At 42.0% G+C, this 14,279-nt stretch overlaps 1 long non-coding RNA gene across 1 annotated transcript; it reads left to right on the forward strand.

Annotated features, from left to right (window-relative positions):
- Positions 1–7,745: 7,745 nt before the first annotated feature.
- Positions 7,746–9,404, forward strand: LOC131678769 (uncharacterized). The gene is made up of 4 exons (XR_009303732.1): positions 7,746–8,272; positions 8,343–8,434; positions 8,490–8,613; positions 8,670–9,404. It is a non-coding gene; the product is annotated as an uncharacterized LOC131678769 (long non-coding RNA).
- The last annotated feature ends 4,875 nt before the right edge of the window (positions 9,405–14,279 follow it).

Below are 14,279 nucleotides of genomic sequence, written 5' to 3' on the forward strand. Positions count from 1 at the left end.
ACATTTTACAGCTTTCATACCAATTCAATCAGATTCACAAATTTTGTTCTCGTACTCGAAACGCTTCTCCATAAATAGTTTAGTTATAGGTTTGTAAGAGGTTTACCTCTTTTCCCTATATTCGGAGCAGAAGACGAAGCTTCTTATTTTGATACTGATTTCACTAAATAATCCCCCTAGAAGAGAAATAATGTTTTAAACAGATTGATTGACATTTGTAAATTTTCATTGCAAAGTATTAAAAATTGGGTGAGTGGCATTGAATTTTCAGGAGGAAACTCGAAAAAATGCGGTGTACACACTAACTTAAAACCTCCTATACTAATCGTTTAGAAATTTCGCAGAGTTCTTTCTCACATCATTGCCCAGGTACCCACGGGAGTGCTTTACAACATCATTATTAGTTTTTAAATAACATGTTAACCGATTTCTTAACGAATGTATTGCCTTCAAAGTGCAATGAAAAATTTGAAAAAATAACCGCGCGGTAATGCGGTAAAAATCATGTATTTTAAAAATTGTGCTGAAAAATTATTCATTTGTTTTGAGTAGCCATATATAGTAAAATGTTATTCTTATTTACACGAAATTTATCTTTGACGGACTCCTCAGAATGTAACTTTTATGAAAATATTCAACTTTGCAAGTTTTATTAAGAGGGGTGAGGGTTTTGGCGTGAAAAAACACTTTTTCTCGATTTTTTTAAACTTTGAGTGAAGTGAACTGATCAAAACTTTTGTACATTATAGTGTACCATTTCAATAACATGCTGTAATTCTTCCATGCAAAAATATCGACAAACAACTCGGTGACGAAGCTTTTTGTAGAACGTCTCTGAAAAAACATGATTTGCGGTGTTACCTGCCATTCAAAAACTACTTAACCGATTTCTTTCAAACTTTGTATACAGATTCTATGTAAAAACCCCTACGTTAAAGTTTCGAGATAAATTTTCAATTGAGACAAAAACTTTCCAAACTATGCAAAATTTGGCATCTGGGCTAACTTTGACTTGTCACAATATGAAGGAAGACCTTGAGGGAGACTTTGAGAAACACAAAAAAAATCGCAATGCCCTACACTAACTTCGAAAGCTTTACTTTCAAAATGTTACAAAATACTCCTAGCTGAAAAATATTATTTGTTAATTTGGTAGAAAATGTTCCCAGTTGGACAAACAATGGACGCACGCGAAAAAAATTCCTTCGAATTCGTTTGGTTTGATGATGATAATTACATTCTTTGGATTGTTTTTATCATTAGTCCATCTCTAAATTCTCCAAATTAACCAAAATTAACAGTTGAGACAATGTCATCGAAAACGATTCATAATTCCACGATTTCTAAGAGGAATCAGGAGAAATGATGCATTTTGTAATTGGATTTGACAGTAAAATTCAATTGTTTTTCAATGATTGGATTTTGCGTTTTATGTATTTGAAAAGGTTTATTTGTATTTTTTTTCTTTGAAGTATAAAATAAATAGTTTTCAAAATATGTCGTTAAAATAATGGTGCCAAATTATATTGGACACAGCTTATAGATTTTATTTCTTAGTAATAGTATGTTTTATCATGTTTGAATGACCAAAATGTAAAAAATCAAGTAGCGATGGGTCGAATACAGATTATATTCAGATTTCTTTTCAAATCATTGTCAAGTCTATGGAAATTAGAGCAATTAAATGTTTATCATGTTTCTCTATTGTAGGGTAATAAATAAAACTCCAACGTTCTGAGAGAGAGAGAGAGAGAGAGAGAGAGAGAGAGAGAGAGAGAGAGATGTTTCTAATAATGACATTGCTAAGTATTCGTTCAGAAAATCAATCTAGTTGCGTCCTTCTTAAATGGTAAAAGTCATAGCTTTAATCCACTTTTTAATGCAGACTGCAGACTTTATCAATTATTTTTTGAAGCGCGGTTGCGGTAATACCGCGCGGTAAAAGCTCATTTCCCGCACCGTATCCGCGAGAAAAAGTGTCTCACCGCACCGCTGTTTTTGCGGTGCGGGTGCGGTAAACACCGCGCGGTTGCGGTAATTACCGCAACCGCGACGAACCCTAGGTGCCATACGTCAAAAAACGTAGCAATTTTTGATACCTAACTACTTCTTCCTAAACGAGTATTATATTTTAATAATATATCGCTTGGCAAATTATGGCCCCTTAAGGAGGGTACTGTACTATTTTATCACTTACGAAGCCTACAATCGATGAAATTTCTATAAATTGGCACCAACACGTTGGCTTCGTTCCTAAGAACCACTAGTAAAATAATAAATGGCCCGAGAATGGTGGAATACTTCTGTTTGAGTGCAACGAAAACTCTAATCTGGTGCCCAAAAAATATCGCACTATCATTTAAGTCAAAAGATAGTACAAATATATGGCAAACGCTACTCTAACCAATGGTTTCAAATGGGTTAAGAGCTAATTGTAATAGGGCGAAAAGAGGCTCATGACCCTATACATATTTGAAAACTTTGTATATATTTAAACAGTTGAATTGCTTCATGCAACGCTTAACTATACATTCATTTCAAAAACAAAAATATATCAGAAATAAACTTTGCACACGCATCAAACCCATATAACAAAACCTCATAGCAACTAATCATTACCTCCTCACAAGGCGTGTGAGGACATCACAAACTCCTCTTGAATCATCATGAGGTGTAGCCCACTCTCCTCCACGGAGCAAATATCCCATGCGTAATAAAATATTTTTCCACATCATTTCGTTGAGCAAGAGAGGAACTCTCTCATTTTTCGGGTCCTCACACACAACGGTAGAGATGCTCCCGTTGCATCATTCTTTTCTACCTCATCCTGAGGGAGGGATAGCAGCCCTCATTGTGTGTTGAAGTGTTTATAACAAGTCTGGTTTGTAGTACATATTGAATATGGCACAAGCATGTGCAGCGCACAAAATAAAGATGATTCAAAATTATACGGCAATCAAATTATTTATTCAATGAATAATTTAATCAACGGATCATTTTAAACCTTGAATAAGGAAGAAACGTGGACAACTGTTTCAATTTGTTTATAAATCGTTGGGAGTGACTTTGCTAAGAGGGTTAATGTCACTCCTTTGGTCCTAGGTTCCTGGGATGGGACAGAAGCATTTAGCCCTGCCGTGGCTAATGAGCCCGGGTTATAGCGCCCTTATTCGCTCTCTGAGACAATAGAGAAAATTGGCGAAATCGGTTAATTAGTAGTAATATAAACAAAAAACGCATAAAAAACACAACCCAACAGACAACTCACCTTCGACAAAAATCCATCCATTCTATGTCCTAATAGGCAGTACAGGATCATGAAAACAGAAACCTTCCGCGTTCGTTGAGCGTTAACGGAAAACACACATAACTTTACCGTATATTTCACAATACGCCAAACCGATATTAAAAATCGACTGAGCAGTCGATTTTTAGTATCGGTTTCCAAAAAATCTTTCTTTTTTTTTACTCGCGACACGGAACAATTACCACAAAACCTCCTGTGGATCCGACCATACAACACTCCTTCTACTGACACATGAAAAATAAAATAGCTAAACGCAGCTCAAAACAACATGTTAAAATATGTCATTTTGAAAATGTAGCAAAAAATAACAAAAACAAAGAATTTCCAACTAGTCTTCTAAAAAATAATTGGAATTCTCTCACCCGATGAGTTCCGTGATGATCTCGACCGCTACTGTGCATGAAAAGCAACTTACGGATCCTCGAAATGTTTTTTGTATTTTCCAATTTCGAGAGTAGAGGTTTCTACTGTGCAAAGTAGCCCCCAGCTAGTCCACAAAAAATATTTTTTAACGCTATATGAACAACTTTTTTATGTGTGAACCAATTCTGTTCATATTTGGCATACATAATACTTACACAATAACGATAAATCTGTGCTGATATGATACAAATCCATCGAATATTAAAGGAGTTATAATTCGTCAAAGTTATATTTATAGAAATTTATAGAAAAGTGCGCAAAGATACCCCGTACGACGGTGGCATTGTTATGCTTACTAGCTTTTCTTTTACTCGTTGAAATAGGTGGAATATGGTTTATTTTCACTCATGAAAGGGGCAATTCCAGACCTTCCATTTGCTTATCGGTAACATTTACAAATTTATTCTGCAAACGCGGAACTGCGTACAGATTCGACAGCGAAATACTAGCGCTTTCGTTTCCGTGTGTAGTTGCTATTGGGGAGGTGTCTAAACGGACGATCACAATAATGTGGTCCAACTGGAGATCACACAGAACCAAAATAGTAACAATTGACGAATAAATAAAACATATGCACTTATCTTATGTAATTTTGCGTCGATTGAAGAGCCGTCCCCACAACTTGCTCGTAGACAGCACCGTTTACACAGCTTCCAATAAGGCACTTCAGCACCGAAAGTGTCCATCGTCACCCTCGAAACAATCAAATAACTACGAATTGTGGAGACTGCTTTCAATTACACACATTTTCACTCCACTTGAAAAAAAATTATATCGAATTAAAGAAATAGTAGCAAAAATGACAAGGATAAAAATGTGCACGCCTGTTCTAGGCAGGGCCTACTGCCTACTCCCTTTTCAGATATAGTGCACTTTATATTCGTAAATATTGAATTTTCAAGCCACCCTAGGGGCCAAAATTTCGAGGTAAAAAAAATTAATAATTAACACCAAATATGAATTCAGCGACGTAAAATTACCCCAAAGTGACGTTTTCACCAAATTCGGACCCCTTTTGAGGTTTTGTCCGACTTTTGTATGGAAGGTGATCACTGTGTAGGGTGACCATACGTCCTGGTTTTGCACTGGCTGTCCTGGTGTCCTGGGAAGTCGAGGAAAAAGCTTGATTTGTCCTGGTTTTTCCTCCTGTAAGCCTAATAAAGGGTGTTCAAAATAATAAAATGATTTTTGTACACTAGGGCACTGAGGGAGCCAATAAAATCCCCAATGGGACGGCACTGGGGCAAGTTGGTCGAGTTCCTTTCTTTCGGCACGTACGGTATCTTTTTCTGCTCAAGATACTCCAGCGTCTTCTTGGCGTAATGGGAAGACGCCTTGTCCAGCCAGAAGACGTACTTCCGACCCGTGTGATATTCTTTCAAGAATCGCAGAGGAATTTTTTCAAGTCACTTTTATTCCAGGGGTGGGGCCGACTTGTCGTAGTTGTCATTTCCTGGAATGTGGATCTTCGAAAGCGGAAAGTAAGTTCCGTCGTCCAGCACGAACGACATCTCGCGATAGTTCTTCGTCATCCACCGGCACTGCGATTTCACGATCGCTATCTGCTCTTCCGTGTACTCGGGGGAACAAATGTTCTTCCGATAAATGATGTCCATCATCTTAAGGGGTTCGGTGAATCAAGATATAGGAGCAGTGATATTTTCGACAGGCGTCACGCAAACTCGTTCCGTCTTTGTTTTCGAACAGCTCTTTCAACGATTCCTTCTTCTTCTTCTTCGTCATTATCTTCGCCAGACGGCCGCTACAGGCCTTCCACTCCACGTTCAGGGATGCCAGGATCCGGTAAGCTGTACTCACTGGCACGTTTTCGTCTCCAAAGTGGTTTACCGTAAACATTTTTTCACGATGGCCATGTGTTTTGTAAAACCGTACAACACGCTCGCGGAGTGCTTGCTGTTTCGACGCCATCTACGATTAATCTGATAGCACCCGTCGAAAAGAAACATGCCGTCCATTTCTAGGGAGTCCAGAGAGCAATTCTCTTGGAGAGAAAAAACTCTTTACTTTAATGACAGAAAGGTATTGAAATCATTATCATTTTTTATTGAACACCTGTTATATTTCTAATTGAATTTTCGCTTTATTCACTCTGCTCCAGAGTTCGACAAACAAAACTTAATACACTCCAATCTCCCAATTGTACCATCCGATACCTTTTTAATTCTCTCGATAGTACCAGGTTATTTCATTTTTCAACTTTTTTACATGGAAATTGAAAAGAGAAAGAGGTGTTCGTATGTATGTAGCATATGAATGAGCTTTAGTCTGTTTGCAAGAAACTTTGGCAACCGAACAAATCAATGTCGATGAAACAATGATTATCAGAGTTTCTTCTTGGCTTAAATCGTCTTTCAATCCGGGATCCGAAAAATTTCCTTTGGTAGATCTGAGAAGACACATTGAAGCTTTTATGTATTTGGTTCACTAATTTTTCTCGGTGAAATTAAAAAAAAACGAAACCGTCTTTCTTCATTGTTACGTTACGTTTCGTCCTACTACGCTTCAGCTATCGTCGGACGCCTACAAACATTTATTTCGAATAATTATTCAATGTTTGTAGGCGTCCGACGATGGCTGAAGCGTAGTAGGCCGAAACGTAACGTAACAACGAAGAAAGAAGGTTTCGTTTTTTAATTTCACTGAGAAAATCAATAAACCAAATACATAACAATTTTGCGGTGACCAATAAAACCTAAATACATTGAAGTTTTGGTGACTCTTCTTCTCCTAGAGTTCTCTTGCTAGTGGTAGTTTTTCGTTTTACTGGAAATCCATTTCATAAAAAGTAAAATGGCGCAACATCAATAACTATCATGGAATAACCTCGTTGAACGCTCTCTCGAGCTGGTGATTATGGAGCCCCTTTAAAATCAATACCAGTTCCTAATAACTATTTTTCCATCTCAATCGAATCGAAAGCTAATCGGTGTGCTTGTTAACTGTGCAGTGAATCAAACGAATGTTTCTACATACTGTCTGCTATCTACATGTACCGCGCCAGCAGAGCAATCGAAAAATAACAGTTGTCCCAAGCCAGTGTGAACAATAAAGCACCGTCACTTTCATCGATGCGGTATCGATCGTTTATTTAAAAATGCGTGAAACTCAGCAGCACAATTTGAACGATCTTCGGTACAATACAGTGATTATTTGTCCAATTCATCCTTGTGTTCGCGAAGTGGAACAATTAATAAAGGCGCATACTCGTAATGCAGTGCTGATAGCATTTAAAAATGTCCAAAGTTTGGCTATCGGAAACAACATGCAACACGTCGTTGCGCATGACAATGTTAGAATCAAGATACCCGTTTAGATCGACGATGATAAGACTGATGTGCGTCTGGACGATCTATCCCCGCGTACTACCAATAAATTCACTACAACCATCATGTCGGAGTACGTAACGGTGAAAGTTGGAAACCTGGAGAAACTTTTTTCCAGGTATATCCAATGGTCTTCGTATCGTGAGAATGCGAGTTACGAAACCTATTCCTTCACACCTGATCCTTCAATACGTATTTCGTGTAAGCAAATCGCAAATCACGCTGTGCACATATGTAGGCCAGATACCTATGTGCCAAACCATGTGCGAAAGTCGCGCTTAAACTGATACTAGCAACACCAAACTATCCGCCGGTTTTAATATAGCAATCGATAAAATGGAGAAATTTGAAATCAACGGTAGGTATTGCAACTGTTTCGATCCTAGCTCTCGAGAGAAAATGGTTTTCATTGGAGATTGCCAGATATAGCGCAGGGAAGCTACTAGGGATCGTTGATGTTTCGGTTTTACTTCAATGACATGTATTTAGTGCTGAAAACTCCTCGCCGGTTCCTGCACAAACGATCTCATAATATTTCGTCTCATTTGCTCTATTCAGGATATCCCATTTCTTTGACAACAGCATGAAACTTTCGCCGGTAGTGGTGTAGCAAGAACTGCGTTTGTGTGTGTAAATCCGAAAAAGCACGGTGATAGAAATCACACGAAAAATTTTCTGATAGAACTCTTCCTCCCAGACCCACAGAACTTTTTTACTGCCGAAGCTTTGCCTGCCAGACCCAAGAACTTTGTAACTGCCGAAAACCTTTGGATAAGACACAGTCGATTGTGAGGTAACGGGTGTAACGTTTCAATTTTTGCGTGTACATGTCGAATGCAAAGATTAAACACACTTCACATTTTGACACATCTTACAAATAAACCGTCACACGCCCTTTTGAAAAAACGATGCACCGAAAAATGACGCATCGAGAAATGTCAAACGACAAACGAAAATGAAAATGAGAGAGACATTTCCGCTTAAACTCTACATCGACAAATGTCACATAGAGATATGGAGAGGAATATTTCCGCTGGAATCAGCAGTGACACAAGACCAAGAAAAGCTGATCGTCGTCATTTCATGTGCCAGTGTTAAGCCGTGCGGGTGTGTCTGGAGTCTCCGTCGCCAAACATAGTCTTGGCACATGCGACAAAGCCAAGTGGCATATAAGCTGCAAAGATTGATATAAAGACAGGTAATTAAGCAGTAAATAATGTGAGAGAAAGTAACCTTCACAAGTGTCGCATGTATACTCTCATTCTTAGGAAGAGTTCGTTCCGTTCGGCCGGCAAAAACCTTGCGCGAGAGCAGCCTGTCAGAAAGGACGCTGAGGAGTGGTGCAAAAGCACACGGAAAGGTAAATGTTTTCTATCTTGACGAGCTGGTCGTGAATAAAGAAAATTACATTTTAGAAAACAAATAAGGCTTCAGCACGAACCACGTGCAAGGCAAGCAGCGAGCCGAAAAAGAGTCTGAAAGAAAGGATTGATTTCCGGCGAGAACCGCAACCATCAGACAAATCGCCCCAAGGCAAGGGTAAGACCAAATCAGGCCATATCAGTAGAGGAACTAGCTGACTGTGTTCCCTGTAGGGCGGTTTTTTCTTGGTTTTCTTTCTCCAGAGACGGACGGCACGGAACGGGACGTTTTTCTTGGCCAAATACCGGGTGACTCCTGCACGGGCTGAGCACGAAACAAACAACGGCACGGATCGGAGTGATACACTTGTCAAGCCAGCGACGAACGACGCAAATCGAGTGGATACAATTGTCGTTTCAGGCGCGAAGGAAGGCGCAAATCTAGTCGACACATTCATCGCGCACGCAACGGACTTCGACAGGGATCGAGCCAACGCATCTGGCGACCCTGAGATAAACGACGGCTCAGATCAACTCGGCGCGACTCACACGAACGAGCCAAGCGTTGGTACGCAGGGCGTCGGCGTGAGACAAGGAGTGGAAGCATTCCACTACTGGAGTGAAAAGACGGGGGATTGGCCGCCCGTATCGAACGACTGTTTCCTGAGCCGACGGAGGCGAGCTCAGAGTCATCGTCACGATCCTACGATACCGTGTGACGTCGAGTGCAGACATGTCGATGGTGAGTACGTTCCATCACTGGGGATGAAGGCGAGGAGTAAGCTGATAGAGTGAGCGGAGATAAGGTTCAGATCGAAGTGGAAAATGGTGGAGGAATAAAGTGAAGGAGGAGTGATTAGAGGAAGAGTGTAGAAGATAAGAGCATGACTTGGGGCGTGTGAAACTGTGTCACAATAAATTTATGTATGAGCAAATTTTGTGGTTCTTTATTGGTATGTGGAAATGCAACATTGGCGCCCAACCAAAACGAACCTGTGATTAAATTATAATTTGTGGGGAAATTAGTTCTTTCGTCCATTTTGGCTAAGTTTAGATACATTTGAGACCTTTTAGACAGTATGATCCATTATACCTCAGTGAAGAGGAACTCAATTATGAGTTAGCATTGCGTCATATTAAGCAGCTAGGAGCTGCTACGCGCCGCACCAAAGGGATGAAGCTAAGAACGCTCATCCAACAAGAGTTCGCTCAAGATTTTAAACATGTTTCATCGGCTCACGCGATAGAAGCAGATGTTAACATTCACCGATGCGAACAGCAAATCAGATTGCTGTACCCATTGATAGAAACTGCACCAAAGAAGCGAAATACAGACTTTTTGATTCAGTCTAAATCTCGCATGATACATTATCGCGATCGTTTGTCAATCGTCATTCCCCCGCGAGACATGATCGATAATCACGCGTCGTTGTCATTATTAGTGAAATTCATCATCGAAGACATAAATGAAAGACTTGGTGAACCAGTGAACAGTGAACAAGTGAGGCAAACGGAAGGAGCAGAATCGCTTGAACTACAGCAGCAGCTAAATGGTGACTTGGTAGCTGAAGAGGAGCTAGTAACTAACAACGTAGCAGAGCAGAGGTCATTAACCAGCACAGGAACACTCTACAAGCATAGTAATGCTTCACGAAATGACATCAGCTTGAGTCGTTCAACAAGTTCACCTGTTCCTTTAGGAAGAGGAAGAGGTCGGGGTATACATGCGCAACCTATAAATCGGGATGGACTAAGTAGCTTTCAGCGGGCATCAAGCAGCTGGAGAGAAACGCCACTCGCGCAGGACACGCCACCGCCTGCATACAATCAAACAGAAGCCAGGGTATCGAGCATGAGCACGACAGATCGGTTGAGGGATGAACTACTGATGCAGCTATTGCGACGAGAACAAAGCATGTATGGTCAAGATCGCTCAGAAACAGGGAGAGGTCTGAAGGCGATTCACAACTGGCCCTTCAAATTCAAAGGTGAAAAGGACACCACTTCATTAAACACATTCCTGGATAGAGTTGAAACTTTCGCACGATCGGAAGGATTGTCGGATGAAATTCTTCTAAAATCAGTTAAGCATCTCTTATTAGACGATGCGTTGGATTGGTACGGACGTGCGGTTGCACAAAACTTGCTGGTGACATGGGAGGCATTCAAGAATGAAATACGCAGAGAGTACTTACCCAGTAGCTATACAGAAATCTTAAAATTAGAAGCTATATTTCGATTTCAAGCACCAAATGAATCCTTTGCCAAATACTACCGTGACATATCGGCGCTGTTCCGCTTCGTACAGCCACCGATGAGTGACCAAGAGAAATATTTCATCGTCAAAAAAAAACATGAACGCTGATTATGCCACCATCGTCACAGCAGCCAGGCCAAGTTCACTGAATGACATGGTGGAGATTTGTTGCAGTTACGATGAAACACGGATGCTGCTCAACCGGCAACGACGAGTTCCAATTCCGCACAGCAGTTTGTTAGAACCACACTTAGCAACGCCGTCATCCAACAGGCCGCCGCAGATAAACTCGGGAATTCCGCGGTTTGGAAGAGTGCACGCTCTAGACGTGGATGAAGAACCGCTTCAGCAAGAAGGTTGCAACAACTGGCATCAACCAATAACGCACAGATCTACGGACGTCGTCAATGATCAGCGAACACGGCCAGAAACTCATCGCATTGCAGGAAAGGAGGACTGGCAGCAAAGGATTCTGGAACTGACCGAACAAGTAAATGCGCTAAAGTTGAGGCAGGACAACAGGGAAGATAGACCGTACCAAAACTCTCAACAGCACCCGCAATCACGGCAAGCTGTAGAACAGCACCAACAGCAGAGAAATGAACAGCGATCTGGTTTAATCTGTTGGAACTGCGATGAAGAAGGGCACCGGTTCATGGATTGCCCGAAACCGCAAGCCGTCATGTTTTGCTATCGGTGTGGACACAAAGGTTATTCGTTACGGAACTGCCCTAGCTGCATAACGGTTGTGGGAAACGGAAGAGCGGGGAATCATTAATCGAGGGAGTGGAATCCTCGCAAAACTTTTACAATCCCTCACAAATTCCCAGCCCAGAATTGATCAACTCGATCATTATCAACACGAAAGATGACGAACGCCCACACGCGGAGATAACCATTTTAGGCAAGAAGCTATGCGGACTGTTAGACAGCGGAGCCAGTTGTTCACTGCTTGGAGGAAACACGGTGAAGATCATAGATGAGTTGAGCCTTCGAAAAGGAGAAGCAAAAGGTCAAATCAAAACAGTCGATGGAACACAGCATAACATTCGCCACTTTGTCAACGTGCCCATATCTTTCAATGATAGAATTGAAACGATTTCGCTTCTGTTAGTACCGTCCTTACCCGAGTGTGTGGTGCTAGGAATGAACTTCTGGAACTCCTTTGGAGTTAAAGCCGTATGCTGTACAGTAGATAGCGAGAATGTTCAGATGGATGGTCATCCTAATCAAGGAAACACAGGAAACGACACCGTTAAGGAGCCGATGAAGAAGATCACGCCAGCCCAGAAGGAAGCATTGGACCGAGTCATTGCGAAGTTCCCTGTAGCAGAGGACGGTAAGCTCGGGCGAACCAGCATGTACAAGCATCGCATAGAGGTGAAGGATGCAACACCGAAAAAGCAGCGGCACTATCCAATGTCCAAATACGTACTGGACGAAGTAAATAAAGAAATTGATAGGATGCTAGCACTGGACGTGATAGAGGAAGCAATGTTCTCTCCCTGGAATAACCCACTCGTCGCGGTAAGAAAGAAGAACGGAAATTGCAGAGTATGTCTCGACGCAAGGCATCTAAACTCGATCATGACAAACGAAGGATATCCTATCCCACAAATGTCAGCCATCATAAACAATTTAGGAGGATGCGCATACATCTCATCAATTGACCTGAAGGATGCATTCTGGCAACTCCCACTTGAGGTAGCATCCAGGCCGTTAACGGCCTTCACAGTTCCTTCGAGGGGACACTTTCAGTTCAAAGTCGTCCCATTTGGCCTATGCACGGCAAGCCAAGCTCTAGCTCGAGTAATGACACATTTGTTTGCAGACTTGGAGCCACGGGTCTTCCATTACCTGGACGACATCGTCATCTGCTCCAGCACGTTTGAGGAACACCTGGACATGCTAGAGGAAGTGGCAGCTCGACTGCGTCATGCAAACCTGACAATTTCGCCAGAGAAATCGAAGTTCTGCAGGGAAGAAATACGCTACCTGGGCTATGTACTCAATCAGAATGGATGGAAAGTAGATGACGAAAAAATAGCCTGCATCGTAAAGTATCCAGCGCCGGCGACTAAGAAAGAAGTCCAGAGATTCCTCGGTTTGGCTAACTGGTACAGAAGATTCATAGCTCATTTCTCACGCATTGCTGCACCGTTAACCGAGTTGACGAAGACAAAAATGAAGTTCCGCTGGACATCCAAGGCAGAAGAAGCGTTCTTGAATTTAAAAACAGCATTGATATCGGCTCCGGTCCTGGTAATGCCAGACTATAGCAAACCATTCTCGGTAGCGTGTGATGCTAGCGACCTAGCCATAGGAGGTGTGTTAACCCAGGAAGTAAATGGTGAGGAGCATCCAGTAAGTTATTTTTCGCAAAAGCGTCGTCGGAGCGAAAATACTCTGTAACCGAACGAGAGTGCCTGGCGGTCATCCGAGCCGTGGAGAAGTTCAGAGGTTACATTGAAGGAGTAAAATTTGTGGTATACTGCGATCACGCTGCATTATCCTACCTGCTGTCTATGAAAAACCCAACGGCGCTTCTAAGTCGATGGATCCTGAGGCTAAATGCGTTTGATTTTCAAATCAGGTATCGCAAGGGAAGCGTTAACATAGTTCCAGATGCGCTATCACGGATTGTAGCGACCACGACATTTGACGCACATCCTGCAGAGGACTCCTGGTATGAAAGTCTGGCGCACAGAATAAAAACCAAAGGAGAAGACTTCCCAGACTTCAGACTAGTGAACAACGAGATCTACAAAAACTGTCTTTTTAACGAATCAAGCGGAGCCAAGGCACATAAATGGAAACGAGTCGTACCAATTGGGAATCGAGCGGGGATCATAAAACGTTACCATGACGAACCGACGGCAGGTCATCTAGGTTTTCATAAGACATTGGGTAAAATTCAAGCACACTTCTACTGGCCTAAAATGAGAGAACATGTAGGTGAATACGTCAGAGGTTGTGCTGTTTGTAAAAGCAGCAAAGCGCCTAACTCTACCATGATGCCGAATATGGGCGGGCTAAAACCAGCTAGAATACCCTGGGAACTCGTATCAGTTGACTTTGTGGGTCCCTTGACTCGCTCAAAGCACGGTAACACCGTGCTCTTAGTCGTGGTGGATTGGATAACCAAGTATGTCATCGCTCATCCAATGCGCAGCGCAGACTCAGGTAAAATGGTGGAATTCTTGGAACAGCAAGTCTTTTTGAAGTTTTCGCGGCCAAGAATCATTCTCTCGGACAATGGGCGGCAGTTTGAGTCCATCGCTTTCAAGTCATTTCTGTCGCGACACAACATCGCACACATGAAAACCGCATTCTATTCGCCCATGGTGAACAACGCAGAGCGGGTCAACCGCGTGCTAATAACCTGCATACGTGCACTTCTGGATGATAATCATGCAGATTGGGACGAGAAGCTGGCTGCGATAATGGCAGCAATCAACAGCGCGAAACATGAAGTGACAGGAGTTAGTCCACATTTTGCGAACTTTGGGAGAGATCTTCTGCTTCACACGGACCTTTACGCGCAAGCAGAGATGAATACTCCAGAAGACCCAAAGATCGCTCAAGAG

The sequence above is a fragment of the Topomyia yanbarensis genome, chromosome 2, assembly GCF_030247195.1.
Source record: "Topomyia yanbarensis strain Yona2022 chromosome 2, ASM3024719v1, whole genome shotgun sequence".
In the NCBI taxonomy this organism is placed as follows: domain Eukaryota; kingdom Metazoa; phylum Arthropoda; class Insecta; order Diptera; family Culicidae; genus Topomyia; species Topomyia yanbarensis.